This window comes from Choloepus didactylus, chromosome 1 (assembly GCF_015220235.1).
Source record: "Choloepus didactylus isolate mChoDid1 chromosome 1, mChoDid1.pri, whole genome shotgun sequence".
NCBI classification, from domain to species: domain Eukaryota; kingdom Metazoa; phylum Chordata; class Mammalia; order Pilosa; family Megalonychidae; genus Choloepus; species Choloepus didactylus.
Genome location: NC_051307.1, coordinates 146,721,715 through 146,749,397, shown reverse-complemented (window position 1 = coordinate 146,749,397; position 27,683 = coordinate 146,721,715). Strand labels below are relative to the sequence as shown.

General features: G+C 37.4%; 1 protein-coding gene and 1 long non-coding RNA gene across 4 annotated transcripts in view; one reads left to right on the top strand and one right to left on the bottom strand.

The window, feature by feature from the left end:
* LOC119539461 overlaps positions 1-27,683 on the bottom strand; it is a 93,038-nt gene that overhangs the window by 40,876 nt on the left and 24,479 nt on the right. Inside the window, exon 5 of one of the 2 annotated variants that reach the window (XR_005217883.1) lies at positions 21,258-21,651. The exons of the other annotated variant lie outside the window; for it this stretch is intronic. This is a non-coding gene — a long non-coding RNA (uncharacterized LOC119539461). Of the gene's footprint in view, positions 1-21,257; positions 21,652-27,683 lie in introns of those variants that run through there. 2 annotated transcript variants of the gene reach the window in all.
* Positions 1-27,683, top strand: part of AGTR1 (angiotensin II receptor type 1) — a 48,630-nt gene that overhangs the window by 11,546 nt on the left and 9,401 nt on the right. The window contains exon 3 of one of the 2 annotated variants that reach the window (XM_037843025.1): positions 26,993-27,078. The exons of the other annotated variant lie outside the window; for it this stretch is intronic. The gene's annotated coding sequence lies outside the window, so the exon portion shown is untranslated. The remainder of the gene's footprint in view (positions 1-26,992; positions 27,079-27,683) is intronic. 2 annotated transcript variants of the gene reach the window in all.

The following is a 27,683-nucleotide window of genomic DNA, read 5'->3' as shown; positions in this document are numbered from 1 at the left end:
TCTTTTAAACCGCTTTGGAAAACTTTTAAATATTTTCAAAATTCCAGTTTTTTCAGTGGTAGTCAATCTGGTGTATAGCTTTTCCAAGATCTGTTTGTTTTCTTCTTCCTATTTGTTTGCATATTAAAACATATGGAATTAAGTATTTTATATACTCTTCTAAAATTAGAAGTTCTCGATTTCTTAAAATTTGTTAAAAGAGGTATGTACAGTTATATTGAGCTAAGGACGGAAATCTATAGCTATTGGCTAGTTCACCTGGATCACTGACATCTCCAAGTAAGCAAAGGTAGAAAAGATATAGGATTGTTATTAAAGATCATTTTTCTTTACTCCTTATAGTCTGTAAGATTTTATTTTTCCTACAATAAGAGATACACCTAAATTATATTGACTTAACTAAAGCTGATTTATGTTTTTTAACAGTCAGAGAACCAAGCAAAATATTAGAAAAAATTATTGTTTTTTTCTTTTTTTATGGAAAGTACATGATAATAGAAGTGTCCCTTTTTATTTCCAAATTTTTATATATATGTGTATATATATATCATGGATAACAGCTTTGCTTCAATTTTTAATTGATATATTCTATTCCTGCTACATATTCCTAAAGTTCTTAGTCATCATCTTTCCATTAATATGATCCCATTAGTAAAATGTCAGTCTCAATTACTTTCCAGTCACTTATACCTAGCAGTTCAATTACATTTGGTTCCTGGACTAATGGTTGTATGTTACACAAGGCAAAAATTAAAAACAAATTTGTCTTTGAATCATTGAACCATCAAAGATTTGAAATAGCTATATAACTAGCTGTGAAAAAGGGATATAAATATCTACCAATATTCTCTCTATACATTTAATAGTATTGTTTTTCAATGAAAGCATAAGTAATTAAAGTTCGGACTCAGTTTGTAATTTTAAAATATGAACTCCAGAGTCTTACTAATGAAAAAGGCAAGGTAAGGGTTAGCTCTTTGGTTTCCTTTTACGTTTGTTTGTTTTCAATAAACAAAAATGTGGTTTTCTTTATATGGTATACAGGTTTATTCCAAATAAACTATTCATACAATTTATCTACAGTTACATTATTCCTGTGCTTGTATAATATAAATAGATATGCTTAGCACATAACTATGTAAGAGATTCTAATTTAAATTAGATGACTTTCTATATTTTTTAGCACTTAAAAGAGCTCAGAGAAGTAGCCCATTCTGAACTCTAAATTTAGAACCTCCGTTTTTCTGGCAGGAAAACTTCTGGGTCATACCTAGAGGGTTCTTACCCTCTCCCTTCAACTACATAGTAGATCCTTTTAAAATTCTTAGACGAATAGGACTCATGTTTAAAATGTCAGAAAGGTCTAGGATATCTCAGAAATGTAATAATAATACAGTGTAGACCTGCCAGGGGGTAACCAGTTAACCAGAGCTAAGCCTTTTGCACCACTTCAGAATTTAAAGAAACTCTACACTGACCCAGGAAGCCACAGGGCGACAGAAACAACATAACAGAAGTTCAAAATCCGATCAGGAGCAATGTCCCTCCTCTTCTCATTCAGGCAAGACCAAAATACTTCTGCACATAGCGTGGGACACCCTTAAAAGCAAACAAAACTACCATTGATAAAACTAGGCAATGCATAAAGGTTATTTTTTCACCCAGAGCCTACCTCTTGGCTCCTGATGATGCGCTCAGGTCAAAGAGGAATAAGTTCAAGGTGGGTGTTTCACTACCTCCCGGTGCCTCCAACACTGTCAGTGTGCAGAATGGAGGATGAAACCACTGAGTGTCCTCCTTAACAATGCAAAGCAAGAAATACAACCTGCTGTAGTGGTGTAAAAGCAATGCAAATTTGAGTCATTGACGACAACAGCTTCCTATGTGATACATAAGATTGTTTCGTTAACGCTAATTGGCCAGCTGTATTTTATTCCACACTAAACTATTAATGAATGCTACTCTCTGTTTTACATATAGTATGTTTATCTATACACAATTGAACAAATAGGGAGCATTGGAAATGGTCCTGTGAGAAATATTGGCCCACAATGCATTAGCTTGGTTTAGGGCTATTGAAGTAGTAGGATGTTCCCCCTGGACCTCTGCTAGAAGTTAGATTTAATTAGATGGATGAATTAGGCAAAGCACATCATCTGAATTAAAACGTAGAAAAAAGCATATGCACCAATCCAGTGAAGGAAAATCTGTACTCTGAATAAGACAATCAGTAGAGCTGAAAACTTAATTTATTTTAGTTTCTTTAAAATATGTGACAAATTTAACAAACCTAATTTAACAACTTGAAAATCACAATAAGCTACTTATTCTTTGTGATTTTTATCTTCTTAGAAGGATATTTGGAATCTTTAACTTTCATATTATATCAATCTTTTTCTTTTTTAGTTTTTATAGTATCATTATTCATCGATCTTTACGGGATGGATGATTGTGTGTGTGTGTCTGTGTGTGTGTGTGTATGCGTGCATTACAGGAGAAAGTTAACTGCAATCTTCTTCAGCAATTCATTCTAACAATTAAGACCCTTAAGCTAAATAGAAAAATTCATTGCACAAGAAACTTTTATTCAATATGTATAATTAGTTTTAGTTAACTTTATTAATGAAATGTTGCAAATCAATTAGGTTTGCACTAATCAGATGCTGAGTACCCAAGAGGGGCCATTTCTCTCAGGAGAGGGGAAGGTGATACAATTTGGTTGGAAAGTAAATGTAATTAGATTTGATCAGTTGAGTATTCCTGTCCTGATGTGAAGTCAGGCACATACCCGAGCCTAAGTATATAGAAGGAAATGGGGTAAGATAAAGAGTGTGACATTGCTGGTGCTATTGGCCACAAACTGGCACCTAGTAGAGGCCTATGAAACTACAAAGAGATTTTCTTCAGACAGAGCTGTGTTTTCAATTTCTTTTTTCAAATCTGAATGCCTTTACGTTGAGCAGTATATGAACTCCCTTTATTTGTCACAGACCTCCCGACTCCCTAATGTCTTATATTGGTTCCTTATCACATTTATTTAAATGCCCAATTTCTGATGGCATTTCAGTTTGCAACTATCATAGACTTGAAGTTAGTTATTGAATTAGCATGGAGTTACCCTTAGGTTTCTTTTCTCTGATTCCAAAATAGAAATATCAAAGAAATTCATAAAAGTAAAAATATTTCTGAGTGAAAATGATAATTAAACACAAGTCATTGCTAGTCAGGACTTCATGCAACATTTCCTGTTCAGGAAGCTGCAGTAAATTCTTCTGTGATTCATTTGAAGTATTTTTGGGCACCTTCTTGCCAGTCACTGTTCTCAGCACTGGGGATACAGTAGTGAAAAAGCAGAGAAAAACAACTGCCTTCATAGAGCTTACATTCTGGTATGTGTGGACCAAAAAACAATCATGTGAAATAGATAATACATAATATGTTGTATGACATGGGATATGGGGTTAGAGTGTGGAAAAAATGGGGGAAGGGATGTGGCCATTTTTAAAAGGGTGTTCATGGAAAGCTTTTATTAGTGGAGGAGAGAATTCTGTATATATCTGAGAGAAGATGCTCTTGACTAGAGTAAAACCAACGCAAAGGAAGGTCCTGATGCAGCAATATGCCTACATATTCAAGGAACAAATGAAATTGGTCAGTTTCCTTAGAAACCACAAGAAATAAAAACAGATAGTAAATATTCAAGAGTATGAACTGACTGATAGAAATTAGAGATATTTAGAATGGATGCTAGAGAAAGGAACAAATGGAATTTAAAAACCCAAATAGTTTAAAGACTTAAAATGCTGTAAAATGTTCTCAAAATTTGGTGATTTTAAAAAGGAAGTCAGGCTGTGACTCAATCCCCAATAGCTGGTTCTGCAGCTCTGACTCTAATCATCGTAATCTGCATTTTGTGTCTATTTTTCCCCAATACCCAGTTGCCTTGTTTGGCACCCTTGGTGTACTTCAGGAACACTTTGCCCATCACTGACCTTAATCCTGTGCCTCTGGATCTGAAAATAAAATTCCTCAAGTAATAGAGAGTTAGGTGTGCATAGTGTTTCACTGGATTATTTTTAATGAAAGCTTTTCCTTTTTAGACACATATAGAAATGATTTAATAAGTCCTTAAGAAGTCTTATCTTTGAGATCAACAAAAATAAAATTAAAAATAGAAAAGATACATTTGGAATTTTGTGTATGACATCCATCCACAGGTAACTAGGAATAAAATTATTTAATGGACAATTTTAAATGCAACCAACTATATATATATATATATATATATATATATATATATATATATTTAGTCTGCATGAGAAGAAACTATCCTGACTTTGTGTTATTTTTTAATGGTTTCTTATTTTTTCCTAATCCCCCTGCTTTTTTCTAGTCCTGCTATTCTTCAAGATTTCCTAATGAGGATTAGGGAGCAGGCATATTTAGCAATCTGTACTTGCAGGTTGGAAACAAGAAAATGAAGACTAATAGTTTCTCTCATGCTAATGTGATTTTCTGGAACTCCTTTCCTACCAGTTTAGGCAACAGGCACAGTTACTATTTCCAATAGATGGGGCCAAGGAAGATTCAAGAATCTGTGATGTCATGCCTCCCCAAAATGGAGCAGCTGCCTCACATGCTTCCATTAGAGACTTCCCCAAGAGTAAGAAATAAGAAGTGATCATGAATGAATAAGAAAAACTACAACTTCCCTTATCTGGAAAAATAATAGCTCAATGCCAGGGAATATCTATGGCCAAAAATGTTTAGAAAAATAAAATGATTTATGATAAAATGAATGTCATTATTATACTTGTCACAGTTTTTGCCAAATAAGATATTTCAAATTGTTCTAAATTTGAAGAAATAATCATTAATTAAACACTAATATTAGGAAGCATTTTAATATTTAAAAAATAGACTATAAAAAATTAATTCACCCTTGTACTATTCATATTTACATGTCCTTCTCTATAAAAATAGTTACCATTTAATGAGAATCTATGATTTTGCTTGCCCTTTACATAAGATAACTTATTTAACTTAATCTTCACACTTTTCTGAGTCTTAGAGTTTGTGACTTAGAGACCTGTCAAACAACCACTGTATCAGGTTTGACCCAGAATCACAGATCACAGCTGTACACTTAATCACTATGCAACAGTGACTAACACCAACTGTCAATCAAAATGTTTTCAGTTTTTGTTTTGTTTTGTTTTGTTTCCCAAAAAATTAAATTGCATTGTGTTCAGGGAACCAGGCTGGTCTGAGAAAAGTGAGAGAAGGAGTAAGTTGACCTTTAGCATGACCCGTGTCCCCTCTCAAAGCTCTCGACCAGAAGCCCCTTGTCCTTCTCTGTAGGCTATGCGGTTGTACTCCTTTTTTTCCTTTACCCCAATCCCACAATGTAATCATATTTTTCTCAGAAAGTCCCTACCTTATAGACCTAAAGGGGAGGCTCCTGGAAAACCGGGTCATGCTGAGTTGACAGAAAGTTATGTGGCTCGGTCCTGAACTGCGGTGTTGTGGCTGAACCTCTAAACTGAAATAAAACTCAAATAAACCTCTTCCGGTAGAATTCCAAGTCCTCGGTCTAGTTAATGGTGCAAAAACAGTTATTTTAGGACCACAGGAATTTATTTCTCAGTACCTCTCTCATCACTAACATCACTAACAGCCCTGCAAGAAACCAGAAAGAACATTTTGAGGATATACAATACATAATCTTAAAACAGAAGATTTTCTTTTCTTATGCAAAGATATGAAAGTTGGCTCAAGTTGAGCTGGACTTAGGTCCAGGTGAGTGCCCGTGGATTTCAGGAAGTAATGTACTTCTTTTGTAACTCCAGGGGCCTTTGGAAATTGCTGCATAAAGGCCAAACTGCTGAAGTTTAGTTGTTTTCCTCTGAGTAAAGCTTTTTAGTTGTCTATTAGTATCTGGGTGTTGTTCTCTTCATTGCTCATTATAAGATATAGCAATTCTAATTCTAAATCCCAATAGTATTGGGAAGAGAAGTTGAGTTAAAATAATGCATGTAATTTAATCAGCATTCTGTTTCTATCAAAAAGCTAGTTAGTCACAACTTCCTTCAATCCCTCTGCCACAATTTTTCTACTGAAAGGAAAAATCTATATAGTATTTTAGGGAAAACAAACTTCTCTGAATTGTGGGGGGTGAGGTAATGAAAGGGTTGGAAATAGCATTTTAAGCAAGATCACTTGTTTTCTTTCAATTCCCTCAAGTTAAACAGGTTCTTAACTTCAGTTTGTTAACTGTCCTGAATATGGTTTCTGTCTCTGGTTTGTCACTAATTTTAATGCAATATTTTATTTTCTTAATCTGGCAGAGCACACGAATTTAAGTCATCATCCAGGTCAGAAAAATATAAGTAAGACAAAGTAATCTAGCTGAAGTGACCATCTCACTCAGTGAAAATAAAAATTAAAAACTCTCAAATCCAGAGATGACTCATCCTTGAAACTCTCCCAAGTTGTGTTCTAGTTTAAGGGTGATAATTTTGGAGGGAAGCTTAGGGGAGCAGCAGCTGCCAATTGTTTCACACACATAATCTTATCTACTTCTCAAGACAACACTTAGAGTTAGCTATGTTATTGCCATTATATTATAATGCTATTTGATAGATGAAGTCACCGAGGATCTAAGAAAATAGTAGTTAACAGCCATTAATTGAACACTTATTGGATGTCAAGCATTTGTCAGTAACTCCATCGGCATTTTCTCATTTAATACAAACACACACACACACACACACACACACACACACACACAATTACAGGTGAAGTTCTCTTACGGGCTACATGTTTTCACAGAAAATGAGCCCAAGGGGTCCACACTACTAAATGGTTCCAGAGCCAGGACTTGGATTTGGGACTGATTCCGATGCCCTGGTTCCGATCATTCTCTCCCAGCTGTAACCTGCAAATTCTCCAGAGCCTAAGATCTTCCTGTTTTTGTTTAATCAACTATTACAATAGCAGCATTTTTTTTTTGCACATATGTATACAAGTGAACACTGTCCTGATATTTAATTACAGGATTAAACTCATATTGAGTTCAAGTAAAAGGTAACAGCATTTTGAATAGTAGAAAAGTCAGGAACTCTGAAAGAAATGTTCATTATAAGGTAAAGGAGATATTTTTCTGTAACATATCAGTGGGAAAATTGTTCATTCGTATGCCATCAGCCAGAAGCAGAAATGCAACAGGAAATGAAGAAAAATTTAACTACTTTAAATAAGGTAGTCTGTAGTACAAATTATTGCACTGTGAATTAGTTTCCTTCTGTTTTAGAATTGACCATTTGGATTCTGTAGACAAGCAGTATAAAACATTATTAAAATTACTCTTGAATCCTAGCTTTGAGATTGGTATAAAACACTAGGCAATTTGCCTGAGAAGACATACAAAACACTTTTAAAGAGAATTGGGATGGATTCTTTTCCTTCTGTTAAATATTAGCCTTTGAAATGAGCCCAGCTGACCTGCTAAATAACACTTGCAAATTGTTGTGTTTAATAAAGTGACAGACTGAGAAGGAGGCCATACCAGACTTGCTTGAGCTTCAGGAGGCATTACAGGAGGCATTATAAAATGGTATCTTTTAAAAAAAGAGAAACTTTCTAATGGTTTCTTAGACTTTATACCCAGAGCACAAGCAACGAAAGAAAACATTGATAAATGGGACCTCCTCAAAATTAAGAACTTTTGTGCTTCAAAGGACTCTCTCAAAAAAGTGAAAAGGCAGCCTACTCAATGGGAGAAAATATTTGGAAACCCATATCAAATAAGGGTTTAATATCCAGAATATATAAAGAAATCCTACGACTCAACAATAAAAAGACAAGCTCTACCCAATTAAAAAATGGGCAAAAAACTTGAATAGACCTTTTTTTCCAAAGAAGAAATACAAATGGCTAAGAAGCACATGAAAAAATGCTCAACATCCCTAGCTATTAGGTAAATGCAAATTAAAACCACAATGAGATATCATTTCACACCTGCTAGAATGGCCACTATTAAAAAAACAAAACTAGTGTTGGAGAGGATGTGGAGAAATAGGAACACTCATTAACTGCTGGTTGGAATGTAAAATGATGCAGGTAATGTGAGAGTTTGGTGGTTCCTCAGGAAGCTAAGTATAGAACTGCCATATGATCTAGCAATTCTGCTACTAGGTATAGGCCCAGAAGAACTGAAAGCAGGGACTCGAAAGACATTTGCACACAGTTGTTCATAGTGGCATTATTCACAATTGCCAAAAAAAGGAAACAACCCAAAGGTCCATCAACTGATGAATGGATAAACAAAATGTGATATATACATACAATGGAATATTATTTAGCTGTAAAAAGGAATGAAGTCCTGATGCATGCAACAGCATGGATGAACTTTGAAGATATTTGTTGAGTGAAATAAGCCAGAAACAAAAGGACAGATATTGGATGAGCTCACTGATATGAACTAATTGTAGTAAACAAACTCATTGAGTTAGAATTTAGAATATAGGTTACCAAGGTATAGCATGCGGGTTGGGAATGAGGAGCTGATGCTTAATTTGTGCAGAATTTCTGTTTAGGTTGATTATAAATGTTTGGAAATTGATAGTAGTGAAGGTAGCACATTATTGTGAGAGTAATTAACAGCGCTGAATTATGTTTGTGAATGTGGTTGAAAGGGGAATTTTTGGGTCATGTGTGTTACTAGAAGGAAAGTTAGAAGATAAAACATCTAGCTGTATAACACAGTAAACCCTGTTGTGGATAATGGACTGTGGTTAATAGGACAAATACAAGAATGCTCTTTCATGAATTATAACAAATGCATGGCACTATTACAAGGTGTTAATAAGGGGATGGTGTACAGGGAAAAATACACCCAATGTAAACTATGGATTATAGATAGTTAACAGTAACATTTTAATATTCTTTCATCAGTTGTAACAAATGTATCACACTAATGCAAAGTGTCAGCAGTGGGGAGGGTATGTGGGAACACTGCATTTTTTATATGACTTTTCTGTAAACCTACAATTTCTCTAATTAAAAAAATAATAATTTTTTTAAAAGGAACCTCTTAACATTATACCTTGCCTGCCAACAAATGTAGCCACTTAGTCCAAATGCAGGTGCAATTAAAATCTATGAAATCTAGCATTAGAATCCCAAACCCCTGATGCAATGCTCAGTAAATTACAGCTTTTATGTTTGTGATATTTTCGACTACTTCATTTAAATATGTGAATATATGATTGTGCAGTGCTTTAGGAGGCCTGCTCCACATGCTGTGGAAAGGTGTCATCATTCTTAAACAGGATGATGCAACCAAGACGGCTCATTTCTGGAAGACTCAGAGCACAGGCTGCTGCTGGCGGAGGGTAGACCCACAACCGCGGGCAAACATGGAGCACAATGAAAACTTGGGGCAGTCAGCTTGCCTTGGGTACCACTAGCAACCATCATCTTTATTATAACTTTAACCAGGCCAGCCTGGCTTTGTAAACCAGGCCAGTAGTTTATAAAATTGCAGCAGAACCCTATAAAGTAAGCCTGCAAGGTCATTAATTTTTAATAGAATATAGTATGACCAATAAAAAAATTTTCATTTTAAAATCCCTCATAAAAGAAGTAAAATTGGTGTTTTAAGTGAACTCAACTAAGACTTCAATTACTTTAATTTTCTTATTGCAACAGGAAAACAAATGCTTGAAAATTTAACATTAAAACACAGATATCAAACTATGTTAGAGGGGCTAATTTATTTAGGCATTTTGCAGAAGATAAATTTTGTTTCTGTGATTCATGACTGGCCATTCATTCCCGTATTTAAGTATTCGAATGTGCGCTCAGCTGTATACCAGAAATAGCAGAGAAAACTCCATCTTACTCCAAATGGAAAGGTTCCTATTATCATTTCTCCTTCATTTCTTAAAGTGTGATTTTTATTCCCTGGTGTTATGTCTTAAGGAGATTTAAAATCTTGTAGAACATAGAAATAGGTTTTGAAATTGAGAGCTGAAAGTCTCAGCCAGCTGGTTATGATTTCTTTAAATAGGTAATACAGACCTCTAGTGGTTGAATAGTTTGAAAGCCTCTGTGAGGAAAGCTAATTGTGCAGAAAGTGCTTGCATTTTAAGGAGAAAACAGTTGTTGGTTAAAAGTAATCACATTGCAAAATACACATATTTCGTACAAACAAACAAACCCTTGAGGGAGGGCAGAGCACTTCCCATCCCTTATAGATGCTCCAATATTCTTTAAAACTGGCTGAGCAGGAAGTCTTCAGGAAATGGCCACTATAATGTCTTTTCTCTAAAAGATTAACATTCAATTGATTTTTACACAAATGGAGCTGAAAGGTATCTGCGTCTTGTGAAAAATATATATATATTTTTCCTTTGTGCTTAGTTTTGTCTCATTGGGGCTCTTTTTCCTCCATGCTTGAAGGGCTCCCCACGAAAGCTCATGCAAGCCCAGTTCGTTTACCCTTTTCTCAGGTTCTCCTGGTGGGTATTCAGGTCATTTCTCAAATCTACATGAGGGGAAAATCATTTGACCCACATACAGTCTTAAGTGATTGCTAAATGCGCCTCTGGACTAGAGCTTCTCAAATGTTAATGGTCACACAAATGACCGGGCAGATTCCCAGTCCAGGAGGTGTGGGGTGGGGCCAGAGTGCTCTTAGCTAGTGAGCCTCTGGGTGATGTCCAGGCTGCCCATGTGCAGACCACACTCTGAGCAGCAAACCCACTCTACAACATGTGTCTTTATTATTTTTTTATTTTGTTTTTTAATTTTGCTTTTACTGATTTCATTTGTTTTCTTCTTTTTACTTTAGTGACATCTCTTAAAACTGAATTGAATTTTTGAATTTATAAAACTTTTAAAGTTCTCATTCATCTATGTACAGATATCTCCAGGAACCTGAAAAAAGTTTTGAAAAACTGATCTTACATTTCGAAAAATTGATTACCTGTTATGTTGAGCTGATGATGGTTGTGTGCTCCTCTCTGTACACTTGAACTGACTGTGTACTTGTAGGCACAATTAAATATTTGATTAGCCATACATAGTGGGAGAGTGGTGATCAGTCAGATTTTGTGCACGTTGTAGATGCATAGAAAAATACTAAGGTCCCAAAGTAACATCCACAGTGTGGGTCAGGTAGAATATAAAGAACTAGCTGAAAGCATAATAGTCAACCAGTCAGAGTAAAACATGGGAAAATATGTTTTTCAGACCAAATCTATGGTAATTCTGTTGTCCAAATAAATTTATATCATAGCATGCTGTCAACCTTAATTTTGAAATCCATCATTTTAGAACTTATGTCACAGAGTAGTCTTTAAAAGCTCCTTGCAAACTTGTAACCTCTAGTTTCAGATACAAAAATATATATTAATGAGCTGTGGCACAGAGGGAGTACATAAATTATCATCATTGCCCTGCATGAACAGTAATTCACAGGTTGGCTTAGACAGGACTTAGATGAAATAATTAACTATGTACAGTACTTAACAATGTAAAAGTAATTAATCTAGCTACCTCATACTGCTTTGGCCTAAATAAACATGCAATAAAAAAGTCATATGATTTTATTATTTTTTCACTCACGTTGCTACTTTAGAAAGTTGGAATTTTAATATGTCGGAAGAAAGATATCTTTCCTTTAAAAAATCATTTGCTTTTAAAATGTTAATAACTGATTATAAGCTGAGTGAGTTCATATATTTATAATTGTGGGCAGATGTTCCCAATTAATAGTTTTTATGCATTCATTCTACTTCACAGGAGTTTGGTGAAAATGATTATTTTTAATTAATGTGTAAATAAGAAAAATGAGTTTGGTTTTTTTTAACTGCAAATCACATAAGCTCTGTTGATAGTAACTACAATCCTGTGGTGGCATAGCTTTGGCAAAATGTTTAAAGTAAAATTGTTTGTAGCCCAATGGGTTTGGTAAGGGGGCAACTTGCTGTTTGATGAATAGGCCTTTGCTCACAGGTCCAAAGGTTAAGGGCTGGGTCATTCATTGGCATGAGGGCAAAAAATAAGGCAGGTACACCTGTTTTGGCAAGAGGGAAAGGTTCAAGTAATTCTCTGCTATGGGAGGAGAAGTTTATTCAAGCTCAGGTCCTTTCTCAAAAAGTCCCCTCTTGGTGAGAAGAAGTGCCTTTGTCCAATCTTATACCCTAAGATTATATGATTATATGTTTGATCATTGTTTTATGAAGTATTAATATCCCCATTTCATAAATTGGTGAAGAGGAGGACAAGACTGAGTAACTCTTCCAAAATCAAATAGCACACAAGATGTAGGGTCAAAACTAAACCCAGAGACTTCTGTTTCCAGCCAAGACATATTAACAGAGATGGATTTACCCTCCCATCTGAAACAACTAAAAAACTGGACATAACATATGAAACAATGGTTTTCAAGAGAGTGGATATCAGGCAACAAAGAACACTGATCCCTGAGGAATGGGAAACAAAGTGAACCCTGTGATTTCCCCAGCTCATTCCCCGGAGGGAGTTTCTAACCACAAGGCAGGGAAGGAGAACCCAGGAAGAGCTCAGAGGTCTCCTTGAGGTGAGGAGATGGAGCCGGGGATCCAGAGAGGCCAAGGAGGCTAGAGTTCACAGAGCAGAGTACCGGAGAGTAAGCAGAGAGAGCTGCAGAAATCTGTAGTGGGGCCTCCTGTGTTTTCAGCTGGGCACTAATCAGCACGTGTGGATGAGTAAACACCCCCAGGCCAGAGTAAGAATTATCCAAAAGGATTAGAGCAAACAGTCCCCAGAGATCATCTAGAGCCAGGAATAGGTCTTGTTCCCACCAGCCAGAGTAGAAAACCTTATAATCGGTGAAGCATCAGATAGCATAGTCAGAAGCATTTTCCTCAGGAATGGGAAAAAATTAGCCCTAGACTAAATGCTGCTCTGGTCCCATCTACTAACAAAGCTTAAAAACCAGACCCAAAAGGATCAAAGTATTTGCAAGTAACTTATTTGCTTCCCAGAACAAACCTGGAAAATGTTTATAGGAATATAAAATATATATACTTGTTATATACATTATGTTCCTATATAATATAATATGCATATTACACATATTATACAATATGATACATATTATAAATTAGTATAAAATATGTATCATATTGTATAATATATATATTATATTATATAGGAATATATACCTAATACCTAATAAGTTAAAATTCACAATGTTTGGCATCAAATAAAAAATTACCAGGCATACAAAGAAGCAGGAAAATATAATCACCAGTGATAGAATTAATATACAAGGACATTAAATCGTTATTATTACTGTGTTCTATATGTTCAAGAAGCCAACAAAAAGGTTGACTATGTTAAATAGAGACATGAAAGATATAAAAAGACCAAAGTTTAACTTCTAGAGAAGAAGACACAAACTGGGCCTTTCAGGGCTACCCAACAATAGTCTCCCCTGGATGCTGAATTGGACCCAGCATCTTTGCCTAATACTAAAATAAACTCCGATATGAATGCTTCCTTGTAAGAGGAGTATTAGCCACTGAAGATAACAGACTTCCTGAGCTCTATGTGGGCCCTTTTCCAGTCACTCCGACCCTGTTGGCCTGTCTGACTCATGGACTGACCCACCTTCACTCCAGCACAGGATTCCAACAGTCTTCAACACAGAACCTTCTGGGTTATAAAGAAGTTTACATTATCTGAGCACCATTTTCAATCTCTGTTTTCTGTCTCACCCTGCAAACTCAAAAGTTTGAAAAAGTATGAAATTTGATCTCTTCACATGAAATGCAATTAAATGAAATTTAACATTTTTGGAGCTAGCCACTCTTCCCATCTAAAGTACTGTTCTGCTCTTCTAGCCAGCCAAGCAGTTAACCAAAATGTTCACTGTCCTTTGTTTACAGAATTCAAAATATGCTCATGAGAGTTAAACTGTTGTTCCAACAAAGGCAAAAAAAAAAAAAAAAAAAAAAAATCAATTCACTTGCCCAGGAAGTTTTATTAGGGCTAGAATCCCAAACAACGTATGTGCTAGCCAAGTACTGCTATTAATCAGAAACATTCCTTACTCAGGCGGTATTAACCCTCTGTGATTCCCTCGGTCGATGTGTCTACTTGGTCAGTAGCAGACATGTTCTCTTCATGCACTTTTTTTTATGTTCCCAAACCTGCACTGAATAAATTTAGAAAATATATTACTATCAAAAACACAAATGCAGCCTTGTAACATAAATTTGCAGATAATATCATGCTTGGAGCATCCAGTTCACTTTAGAAAGACTTTACTTGATGGAGCTCTCAAAAAGAAATATTTTCAGCACTTACTAAAAATATTGTAAAATTTAGCCTCATCAACAGTTTTTAGCCATTGAATAGTGCAGCTCTAGGAAATAGTGTCAATTCCTTCCACTTTTGATGATCTTTGGGGGCACAGATGATATTTGTGGAAATGTCAAAACAATATGCAGGAATACCCAGATATCACAGCTTCTGTGATGTGTTCACCCACATCAAGATATCGCTTTAGTAAAATACAGCAACAGCTTGAAAAGGCATATCAGTATCTTTTTACAGCAAAGAAAAATGAAAAGGGAAAAATAATTTGCTGGCAGGAGCCACAAAGTGGAGGGCAAAGTCCAGGCTGCCATTATGAGATAGTTCTCGGAATCTGAGCCAGGCTGGTCTCAGGCATACAGTGTGGCAGCCTGGCTGATGAGACCTGCGATGGACAATAACCTCATCTCATCACCCCTCCAACTCCACAGTCACGGATGGATTGGTGTTGAATGCAGAAATGAAAGAGGGTGAGAGGATATCTAACAATCAAGAGTACATTTCCAGTTTTTAGTGTAGTGTCAGAAACATAGGAACCGGGGTCTACAGCATCTCACCAAGGTTTAGAATCTTTGTTTCCTCAGTTGTAAAATTAGGTGATTAGCCTGGTTCCTAGTGTGCAAATTGGCATCCCTTGAGCCTGATCTGGTCTGCGAAAGAGTTCTATTTAGTAGCACAGTGTTGTATGTGTGTATGTGTGTGGTGTGTTGTTTTCACTAGCAATAGTTAACATTTTTAAATAGGAGATTTCACATAAAATTTGACATTTCCAGCTTGTCTTCAGAAATCAGCCCATGTGCCCCCCGACTGTTGGCACAATTGGCTGTAGCTGAGAAATAAATGACTTCCCCACTGAAAGAGAGCATTCACCCCGGTCCCCACCCTGCCTGCCTCACCCAGATCCTTTACTGCAGGCCGCTCTAAGTATTTGAATGTGTGGAACGCTGGAGCATTTAATTTCTAGGGACCATTACAAAAAAAAAATGCTATGAATTTCTGACTCAGGTTGTTTCAATAGAAGCAAAAGACAGTAGAGAATTGTACTTTAACTACATTATAGGTTCAGATAGACTTTGCTTCGATAACTTAGTAACCAAAATACCATTTTGGAATAAATGCGTATGTGTACAGGGACAGAGGATATATATTCCTATATTTGACAAAAGAAACAGTATAAATTTGATTCAGAAATTTCCTTCTGTGATGGAACTTCTTGTGATTTCCTGATCCACATTGAGATAAAGCTACTCTAAATTGAAAGTCTATAAGTTGCAAAATGATTTTTTTATGTAAAGAACATAATAAATTGTTGGTATACATGTAATTTATCTATGGAATTGCTTTAAGCTGATGATTGATTCATGTATGCAGCTGTGGCTACTGGAAGTAGGCATGTTTCTAAAATGTATTTTCTCTGAATCAGAACCTCTTCTTATCAAGATAGCAAAAATTATTAGCATATTATGTTACTCTCATAAAATTCTAATGAACTTCACAAATCTGCTTGCTCTATTCTGAGTACAAAAATATTTAGCCTAATTTGTTTTTCCATTATTTCATATAGTAATAAAGAAATACCAAAAATGTTATTACCAGAAACAATACTGTGTTGTATAATTATTAGAAAGTGAATCTCATGAAATCATATTAAAGAACAACAATCACCACATGTTAAATCAGATAATTCAAGGATGAGACTTACATGAATACTAGGGGAGCTGTTGGCAAAGAGATAATTGTCTATGAATCCTGAATTTTGCAGGAAATGTTTGCCATTTAATTAGTTGAGGTATACTTCATAAACAAAAAGTCTACAGTTATGATATTTTTCCTCCTTCGACTTAAAGTAATCTTAAAATCATCTGACTTCAATTTAGATGTTCATACTTTTGCTTCATCTTAAAAATGGATCCTTTAAATTGCTTTATGGGATTAACAACACCATATAGTGTTATACTGATAGGACTTCAAACATCATCCCAATCAATTTCATGACCGTATGTAATAATATGACGAATTACACATATATAAAGTAAAGTTTTATGGGTTAATTGACTTAGTATATGTATGGATAAATGGTTATATATTGAAAATATAAAATATGATAACAATAGATAACATTTGTTTAGTGTTTAATATATGTCACTTTTTTCATATTTTATTTAACCCTTATGCTAACAGTACAAAGTAGGTTTTAATCCCATTTTTACAGATTAGGAGACTAAGGCTCAAAGAGGGTGAATAAACTGGCCAGTTATAGTCCTAGTCAGGGACGGGGCTAGGAGCTTTCCTTGACCTTTGTGACAGCAAAGCTTATGATGTCTTTGTTTATTTCCTGTGATGCCAGCCTGCCAATATATTCTGCTAAATAGTTAATGTTCCCTTTTAAGATTCTAAGTGCTAAATATGTATTTCTTAGCATATAGATTAGCTTTCCACTTCAGCCATTTATTAAATGTGTTTATTTTATATGATCTATCCAAACTGAATGGAAGGAATATAATATATTATTATATTTTGAAGAAATTATTTTTAACAATTAATCTTACAACATTTTTTTCAAGGGCAAGGTAGGGGCTTCGTAGTATCATTCCCATTTGTCAAGTTAAAGCCCAGTGAAGGTTTAAGGATTTGCTTCAGTTCTAGATTTCTAGAGAGGCAAAGAGAAAGCCCCAAAATCCCTTGCAACCAGTTCTATGCTAGTGTTTGTTAAGTCTTTATTTTCCCCCTGCTAAATGCTGCAGTTAACAGATTTCTATTCTTCAGCTTCTTAAACTACACTGCTTGTTTTCTCATTGCCTTTGGTGTTATATATTAAGATTCAGCATCAGCATTCACTGTATCTTTTCACTCCTGTTTCTGAGTGTTTCCAATTGATTGCTTATTTTTGTACTTTATGGGCTTTTTCTACATTTCTGTTTTTCTCCTATTATCCAGGAGAGACTGCACGCATCTTTTGAAAGCTCTGATGTTGTCAATGAAAAGGCCTTCTGAGTGACCTTGTTTATCTCCCATGGAGCTGCATATCATGACTTCAAATGCCACTCTAAAATGTTACCCATTTGGCATCAGTATATAGAAAACGCTGCACTCTGTGATAAGAAGTACAGTGTTGTTTTCATAGTAAGAGAAAGTTCTTAATGGGGGAATAGGAGAACACGACTTCCTCAGATTTAGCTGTTCTTTCAAACTTTGTGGTGCTTTTCTTCTAGAACTAGTCTGTAAGAAATTTGTAGGGAAAATGCCAAAGGAATTAATAAATAAAAAAAAAAATTGCTCAGAATTTTGGTAATCAAACTCTATTAACATTGCTCCTAAGAAAGCTTTTTCCAGAAATCTTCTTCCTTGGCTACAAAAGGAACTACCCTATACCCTTAAAGGATCAGAATAGCAGTTTGGTAGAGGAGACAAGTAACAGAGAACCAGGCTAAGTAATTGACAAAACTTGCAGAGAATTTTGTTCGTAGCTAAGTATGTTTATTCTCCTTTCACTTTTCTCTACTTGGTTTAATTATAGTGAAAGCCTTGATGACATTTTATATTTAGTGTGTTTTCCATAGAGAAGGAAAGCCAAATGTGAATGCAAGCCAAATCTACGTTCAAATATTGCAAAGTCAGCTCAGAACCTAAATAGCCAGGAGCACCATGCAGATTGCCTCCCTCTGGCCCTCAGTCAAGTTCCTTGCAGTGTTTGTGGTGGTGATACCACTAGAGGGCAGGGTTTGGCTTCTGACACTGTGGCTCCCTCCCTCAGAGAATACCTTAGGGACACTACAAGGCCCTTTTAATGAATCTAAGCTCAAATTCTCTCTTCCGGTGTACTTATGCAGAATCCTTGAGCTCTGAAAAATGCTTAGAGAAGTTAAGTTCTAGAATAACCTGACACACAGGTATTTAGCCAATTCACAGATAATTGAGTAAACAAGATTCCACCTTTCAAGAGGCGTATAGTTTTCCTGGGAAGATAAAAGAATAACACGTGAAACAAAAGCCTCCAATAAAATGCAGTATACAGTTAAATTATTCCATAAAAGATAAGATCTACAGACTATCAAGGATTTAAAAAAAAAAAAAAGGACTAGAACAATAAGGCTTCTCAACTACAGAATTATTGACATTTGGGGCTGGATAAATCTTTGTTGGGGGAGCCTGTCCTCTGCATTGTAAGGTAATTAGCAGTATCCCTGGTCTCTACCTACTTGGTACCAGTAACCCTTCCCCCCATCCCCAACTCTCTCCTCCCCTCCCCAGGGAGAGAATCAAAAACATCTCCAGACATTGCCAAATGTACCCTGGAGAGAAAAATTACCACTGGACTAGAGAATGAAGAGATGACCTTACCAAATTAAAAAAAAAAAAAAAAAAAAAGAGTTGAGCCTTGAAACTTTAGTTATAGAATATAAGGACCTGATCTCTAAACCTCAGTTTCCTCACTGAAGAATGGGAACACAGGCGCCTTCTCTCACAGAGCTCTTGTAGAGAGGATAGCACAAAACTCGGCACATTATAGTAAGCATTCGATAAATCATAAATAACAAATCATAAATGTTACTATAATTGGTATGAAGCCAATACTATAAGTTTTCTATATGAATTAGACACCAGCAGAACCTCAGAAAAGTATAAAACAATTTACAGTAAAAAAGCTAAATTGAAAATTTGTATGTCACTTTGTCCTATACTTATGTAGCTGAAAAGTTGTCAATTGACAATTTCCCCCATTGAAATAGCTAATCATTTCAAGGATGCTGTGTTTTCCTTTATGCGAAGGTCAAAAGGCTGAAGGTCAAAAGGCCGTGGCCCACAATTGCGTGGAACTTTGAATAGGAAGTGAGATACGGTAGGTTAGTATAGGCTGGAGTGAAATAGTGACACATCCCAGAGTAAGTTGGGCAGATAATAACAAATATATTTATAGCCTCCCCCTCCCCAGCCCCGAGGATCTGGGGGAAGGTGCGGACGTATTGGACATCCTCACCTGGACTGGTGTTGATGTTGTCACAAACATTGGGACTGGCGGTTTGATGTGCTGAACCCTTGAGCATGGGACTTGCCCTTATGAAGCTCGTTACTGCAAAGGAGAGTCTAAACTTGCATATAATTGTGCCTAAGAGTCTCCCCCTGAGTACCTCTTTGTTGCTCAGATGTGGCCCCCTCTCTCTCTCTCTAACTGAGCCATCTCGACAGGTGATCTCGCTGCCCTCCCCACTACATGGGACTCGACTCCCAGGGTTGTAAATCTCCCTGGCAATGCAGAATATGACTCCCGGGGATGAATGTGGACCCGGCATCATGGGACTGAGAGTATCTTCTTGACCAAAAGGGGGATGCAGAATGAGACAAAATAGTTTCAGTGGCTGAGAGATTTCAAATGGAGTCGAGAGGTCACTCTGGTGGACATTCTTATGCACTATATAGATAACACGTCTTAGGTTTTAATGTATTGGAATAGCTAGAAGTAAATACCTGAAACTACCAAACTCCAACCCAGCAGTCTGGACTCCTGAAGATGATTATATAATAATGTAGATTACAAGGGATGACAGTGTGATTCTGAAGACCTTGTGGATCACACCCCCTTTATCTAGTGTATGGATGAGTAGGAAAATGGGGATAAAAACTAAAGGACAAATGGGGTGGGATGGGGGGATGATTTGGGTGTTCTTTTTTCACTTTTATTTTTTATTCTTGTTCTGGTTCTTTCTGATGTAAGGAAAATGTTCAGAGACAGATTGTGGTGATGAACGCATAACTATGTTATCATACTGTGGATTGTGTACCATGGATGATTGTATGGTGTGTGAATGTATTTCAATAAAACTGAATTTAATTAAAAAAAAAAAAGGCCGTGGCCCTTGCATGCCCAGCATCTGATGCATAATGATCCAGAAGTAAACTTTTAAGTGCTTTGGGGGGTTTCTATATGTAAAGAAATTCTATGTAAATATTTCTTCTAGGAGACTGGAGACATAATTCACTTTCACTCTCTTCATTTGATTTATAAATCTCGCCTATCTTATAGGAGATGAGAGCCAAGATAAACTGGGGAGACAAAAAATTAAACTGTCTCAGACAGCTTTGTTAGCTTCCCATCTTCAGTTGGAACTCAGTAACTGCAGTGATTTTGAAATGATGAAAGAACATAGGCCTTCATCAGCCAAAAATATTTGTTTATAAAAACTAGAGGGTGTTAGATATTTCTACCACTCTGGCTTATTTGAAATTTCTGCTGACTCAAGTGAAATTGTGTTCTCTCTCCTGTTTCCTACCATGGGGTTCCCTCCCTAACCACAGTTGCTTAGGATTCGAGGCCTGAAACAGAGGGAAGCACATGAAGAAAGGGAAGCACTAACTTGTTTCAGCCGAGTTCTGGAAAAGTGGAGTTGACATTGACAGTTGCTGACTTAAACAATTTTCTTGCTAATTGTAAAAGCAGAATCCGCTTGCTAAAAATAAAGGCAAGAAAAGGAGAAATTGCTATGACAAGGTTAAAAACAAGAGGAGAAGATGGTCTTGGTGTGGCATAGAATGTTCAAAAATAGTCTCCTTGTCCTGAAGGGTTGCTGCTGTATGAGTAATGTGCTGCTTCACTACATAGCCTTTCTTTGCAGAAATTCTTTATTTCTACTTTACAAACCGAGGATTGCATTTTATTTCACATTTAGAGGAGGAACAAACAATCAGAAGGCAAAAGGGGTACATTATCATATCCAGCTATCTTAGAAAGAGTTCATTTTTTTTCCTTCTGCTCAGACTGCACACAAATACTGGGAATATATTTTAATTTCAAATCTGATGTGTGATATCTGGTAACTCATTTATTGCTAATGAAGTTTTCACAGGAAGCAGCAGTCACTGGTATCTGATTTTATTTTTCAGTTGGCAAATTGTTGTTTACCTTTTATTGGCCCAGCATCCCTGCCTCTTACCAAGGCTGTTTAATTAGAAAACACAAGTGGCCCAAAGTAGAAAATGAATGGAGTGGGAAATAATAGTAGATAGAATGTCTAAACTTTTTATTATAATCAGTGGGGTAGTATCATTATAATTTGTTTTAATGTATATGTATGTGCATATATTTTTATATATGTATGTCTTTATACAGATAAAGATAGATGTAGATATTCAAGAAGATTATCAGAACTGGCAAAACTCTTCAGCCCATGCAGCTTGTCAGCAGTGCCTTTCAGCCTCCCGTCTCTGAGCCATTTTCACCCCTCTGGTACTTTAGTTTCTTCCACTTTTAGCATAACGTGCAGTTTCCCCATCTTTCAAATCAGTCTTGGGGACAGGGAAAAAAGTAGTCATTCACATTTTAGTGTAAATTTAATAACACTAGCAAAAGTCCTAAAACTCTAGGATCTCACACCAACTGAATGTACACAACCTTGTATGATCTTTCCAATAACATTGTGAGCTGGAATCGATAGATGCTGTTGTATCTTCGGCAGCATCAGCATCATCATTTTCCAGGTGAAAAAAATAAGTCACAGATTAAGTGAAAAGAAAAAGACACTACAGTTCCTAAGAGGTAAGTCATGTACTTGATTCCGATCCTTTGGTTCCCATTGCCATGTTATTCTGTCCGGCGCTTCTCCGCCCCGCCTCGAGTCCTCGGTCGGCCGGCGATGGGGACCAGAGAGATAAGGGGAGAGAGGGTGCGGACAACGTCTTACCCGGAGCACTTGTGATCACTCAGGACTCGCGGTGGTAAAGCAGATAAACTTTTAATGGGACTAGGCAATCATCATCTTTACAGGTTCCACCCGGGGCGAGACACCTCGGGGGAGAACAACCTCGATGCGGCCGTCAGGTACGGCTCCTTGTGGGCTGTCTCCCCGAGCTTTGCCCGGGAACTTTCTTATAAACCTTGCGTGTATCCAATGGGCTAACGCCACGCACACAAGCATGATTGGTGAATACAGCGGGTGGTTACATACATCAGAAGCCGGAAGCAGGATGTGGGCGCCATCTTGGCACCACTCGATGGGCGGGGGGAACTCAAGGGCAGGCTGCAGCTTGTCTACTAGGCCAAATCCGGAAGGTGGCTGCTCACATCTCCCCCTTTTTTGTTTTTTATGCCCCAGTGTCTCCAGTGATGAATGTGCTCCCATGGACCAAGATGGCCCACAACGTATTTTTTGGTGCTTTGGGGAGTCTGGACTAGGTCCCGGCCATACCAAGGTGGGACCTCTGGCACCGACCAGAATGCTCACTTCATATAGAGACCGGAGAACCCGTGAGCCGGAAACCACGTGGCCCTCCTTGCAGTACTCAGTCTCGCAACTGGGGGACAGGAGGATTAGGAGAAGGTAGCCAGTGCCGAGGGCGTCACTAGGAGCCTCTGTGCAAACGCCAAGGGTCCCGTCTGGCCACAACTAGGACTCTGCGTAAGAGGTCCACCTGAGACAAAAATTAGGGCCACTGGTACCGAATGTTTATATACAAGATTTTTTCATATACTTAGCTGCGAACCTTACCCCCGAATGCCCAGCTTCGAGTGGTTGGGATGGGTGCTGGGCAGAGGGACTATAGTTATCAGGAGGGTTACAGGCAGAGGACATGGCCATCATGGCGGTAACACGTAATTGCTGTTGTCTTTGAAACAAACGCTCCAGCAAACTCTTAACAATGATCAAACCTACTAATAACCCCACAGCAAGAAGAACCCAGTTGGTCAGATTAGGCCAAGAGAACCAGGAGGGAAAAAAGGTCAATATTCCTGGCCCTCTTCCCGGTCTGCTGGGGAGTGGTCGACACCGTCGACATCATTTGACCGCTCATCACGCGAGTTGAGGACTGGATCCAACAGGTCACGTTGGGGGTTTAACGACCCGTCAGGCTGCAGTTCTTTGGTGTTCTCAGGCGACTGCACGGTTCTCACCAATCTCTCCGGTACCCACACTGGTTGGCGTCCTGGTTCCTTCTCGCGGTGATCAGTCGCGGAGGTCAAACCACGGATCCCGGGAGCACGTCTCCGTCGGGGCGAGGGGAACGCAAATGAGGTTGCGGGTTCGAAGTTCCCCGTACGGGCCACCACTTGTCCGGCGCTTCTCCGCCCCGCCTCGAGTCCTCGGTCGGCCGGCGATGGGGACCAGAGAGATAAGGGGAGAGAGGGTGCGGACAACGTCTTACCCGGAGCACTTGTGATCACTCAGGACTCGCGGTGGTAAAGCAGATAAACTTTTAATGGGACTAGGCAATCATCATCTTTACAGGTTCCACCCGGGGCGAGACACCTCGGGGGAGAACAACCTCGATGCGGCCGTCAGGTACGGCTCCTTGTGGGCTGTCTCCCCGAGCTTTGCCCGGGAACTTTCTTATAAACCTTGCGTGTATCCAATGGGCTAACGCCACGCACACAAGCATGATTGGTGAATACAGCGGGTGGTTACATACATCAGAAGCCGGAAGCAGGATGTGGGCGCCATCTTGGCACCACTCGATGGGCGGGGGGAACTCAAGGGCAGGCTGCAGCTTGTCTACTAGGCCAAATCCGGAAGGTGGCTGCTCACATTATTCCCACACTGTCCTTTCACTCTCACCTTAGTCACTGTGCTCCCTTCCAGATCTTAGTTCTAATAAGGGTTTGGAAATGGGAACCCTCCCACCATCCCTCCACCCCCACATCCCAGTTAAAGGAATATCAGACTCTGTGAGTAGGTGTAAAGGATATTTTACTAGACGACATCGTGTTATCTACATCCCCTTAACTATACCAGCCTTGAATGCTTAAAGGAAATACACAGTTTAAAGACTGGTTCTGAAGCTGTACTTAGGAGTTTGTCATACTGACTTTAGTTTTTGATACCTTGTAAGAGGCAAATGAAAACAATTTGTCTTAGCTGAGGTATTTCTGTTGTTGTTTGATTTGGTTTTGCCTGTCAATCATGGTTATCAACATTCAGGCCAGGGTGGCAAATTAAGAAGGCTCTAGGGGCAGCAACTTTCAAACATTAGTGGGCATCGAGATCATCTGGAGGGCTTATTAAACCCCAGCTTGCTGGACCCACCCACAGAGTTTCTTATTCTGGAAGTCTGGAGTGGGGCCTGAGAGTTACATTTCTAAAAACCCCAGGTGATGCTGATGCTGCTGTCCAGGATACCAGGTAAGGTGATGTGAGTGAATCACCTAAAGCTACACTGTCCGGTATACCAACCACAGGCGGTGACTGAGCACTTGAAATGTGGCTGTATAAATGACGTTCTGTTATTTGAAGACTTGGTACAAAAAAAAAAAAAAAAGAATGGACAATATCTCGACAATTTTTATATTGGTTACATGTTGAAATGACAATATTTTGGATATATTGGGTCAAATAAAATATATTATCAAAATCAATCTGAACTTTATCCTTTTACTTTTTAATATGGTTACTAGAAAAATTTAAATTACATGTGTGACTCGCATCATATTTCTATTGGAGAGCATTAACATAATAAGTGTACAATAGGGAATGGTGGGAATTAATGAACTGCAGAGGATTCAAAGCCCAGGAGGCATAAACATTTTGGGGGACAAAGATAATATGTCTGTTGGTCAGATTTGCCCTGAGAGCCCCAGTTTCTACCCAAACATTTGCTGCCACAAGATGTATGTAGAAACTATACATCTACCATTTTACCTTTCTTTCAGCAATAATCAAGTGCCAGGTTATAATTCTTGAAATGGAAGCATTAGATTAACATAATGAAAAATAATTGTGCTAAATTTCTGAATGAAAAATTCCTTTAATTTTTTGAAGATCTGAGCTCATTTTCATTAAATTCATTTCATTTATGCTTCAGTTATGGAAAAGTTATATTTTAAAAGTGCTACTATGTCTTCTATAGAATTCACTTTTTTCCTTTAACAATCTGTGAAATAGAAGTGAGGACAGGTGTCAGTATTCCCATTCTAAATATTTGGTTATATTTAAGGGTTAACAAATTAAGAGATGAAGTTACCTGCCTACGATTATGTTGCTGGTTACTGACAAGAGTAGACTAGATAGGATTCCAGGCCAGTGCTTTCTCTGCTAGACCATACTGTCTCTCCATTTTTACAGCATTTTAATGTACAAGTATAAAAATTAAAGAATCATAAAACCTACATAATTGTATTCAAAGGAAATGGAACTAGATGATAAAATCAAATAAGCTTTACTATTATAGAATTCATTTTCTTAGGACAGAAGTCCATTTAGCTCCTCACAGTAATAAATAATATATTACCATGAGGTCCTTTTGTAATGCTCTACCCTCACCTCTAATCTTTAATTGTGTTTTTATCTGGGCAACTGATAAATCATGGTAACGAATTGCTAGATTTTAAAAAGTTTTACTTTCCCACAAAGAATCAGAGAGTAGTTTCATTTTGTATGAGTTGCTTTACCAATAACACGTTGTGCCACCCTTTCCATAGGACAATATAATCTGGACACAATTACTGTAGAGCATACTTTTAATGTTGTTTTTTAGCCATGGCAATACATATGGACCAGTCTGTCTGTACTCTTTCACTTGGAATTTCCTGTGAATAACACGGGGGTGCCTGGAAGGTCCACAGTCTTTGCCTATAGATGGAGGGAAACAAGCTAGTTTAGATATGACCGAAACCCATAACCTTGACTACATTGGCCCAGCACCACAACCAGATCCCCAAATGCTGTGCTTGGAAGACTCTTCCTTGGGTGATAGTTAATTTAAAAAAAAAGAAAAAACCCTCACTATAGAAATCTTATGTGGACTTTATTCATCTTTAAGCAAACGGTAACTTTCTTTCCATTTTGCTGTTTTTAAAACAGAGTTCTTGTGTTTAATTATAGAATGCTATTAAATCAGTGTGTTGTTAATAATATCTAGATAGATTGATTTAATGATATATCATAGGTCATTTCAACTTGTCAAGCCATTATTGCCTTTGTCTTCAAAAAAAAAATGTATCTATTTAGAAGAAAGATTATGAGCTTTTTTTATGCTGTTAACCAACTCACAGAGGATGAAGAGACCTAGAGAAACTAAGTGCCTGGTTCACCGTCACCCATCCAGTAAGTGGGAAAGCCAAAATTAGGACCCCAGTCTCCAGAACCAATTTGAAGACTGTAATTCCAAAGAATATTCCTTCTGAAATTTGAACAATTTAGGGAAATGTACAGTATACTGAATATTTAATCCTTCTAGCTTCACTTAAAATTCATGGTTATGTGCTTTGTATAATGTTAAAAACTTTAATCTGAAATGAATTACCATGTAGCCAATTATCTCTAACATAAAACTCATAATACATTTAAATTCTATCATATTATAATTTCTTAAGCGTGTCAATTAATTAATGTTTCCTGCCCAGTAACTTTCTTCATATGCCCTTAAAGTGGGTTCAAAATGAGATCAACAGTTTTTGCTGCTGAATTAATGTTCCAATCAGCAAAAGCAGAGTGGCTTCACATATGGAAACTGGCATTTGTTCACGAGTTGGAGAGAGCCACTGTTGACCAAGCTGGCCACATAGGCACTGCCTGTTTCATCTGTTGAGAAAGAAAAATTTGTGGGCAATCTCCAAGAATCATGTTATTCAAAATGATATTTCCTCTCCCCTTGATTGTGAAGATACTGATCAATTAAAATGTGGTTATGATTCTAGTAGGGAAATTCTATGAAGCCATAAGTTTGAAGAATTTGTGAATATAAGAGGACTGTGGATCCTATCTATGCAGACTTTCTTCCAAGGTAGGTTTTAATTTTCTTTATCCCTAGTGTCTGGAGCTCTCCTCTCTCCAGATTCCCCAGCAATCCTTCCATGACCCTTCAGACATAGCATAAGCATATTTTCTGCTAACACCAACACGTCAAAAGGAAGATTTTTTAAGCATGTGAATTAGACTTAATGACATGTCTTTCATCCCTATCTCCTTCTCCTTTCTTTTTGAAATAAAAGATAAGACAACAAAAGCAGCCAAGAGTTTGGAATAGAGAAGAGTAGGAGGAAATATCATAGGGATGAAGGGAGTTGTGGGAGGAGTTATGACTTTTATCACAACTGACTTGTTTAAACCATAATTTATGATAAATAAGGATTTCTGGAGCAGAGAGAAATTTAATTGTAATTTTGTGTTCTATTATTAGATATTAATTCTTGAATAATATCCAAGAAACCAAATTTAAGGATTAACATTTTACTTTTAGTGAAATTTGTAGCCTAACTTGAAATGAAATGATGGACTTCCTTTATTAACGCTAGGTTCTTTGAGTTCTTGGGCCATTTGGGGAAGCAAAGGGGAGAGCAAGTTGGCAATGAAGGACCACTGAATCACCATCACTACAGTGGTTACAGT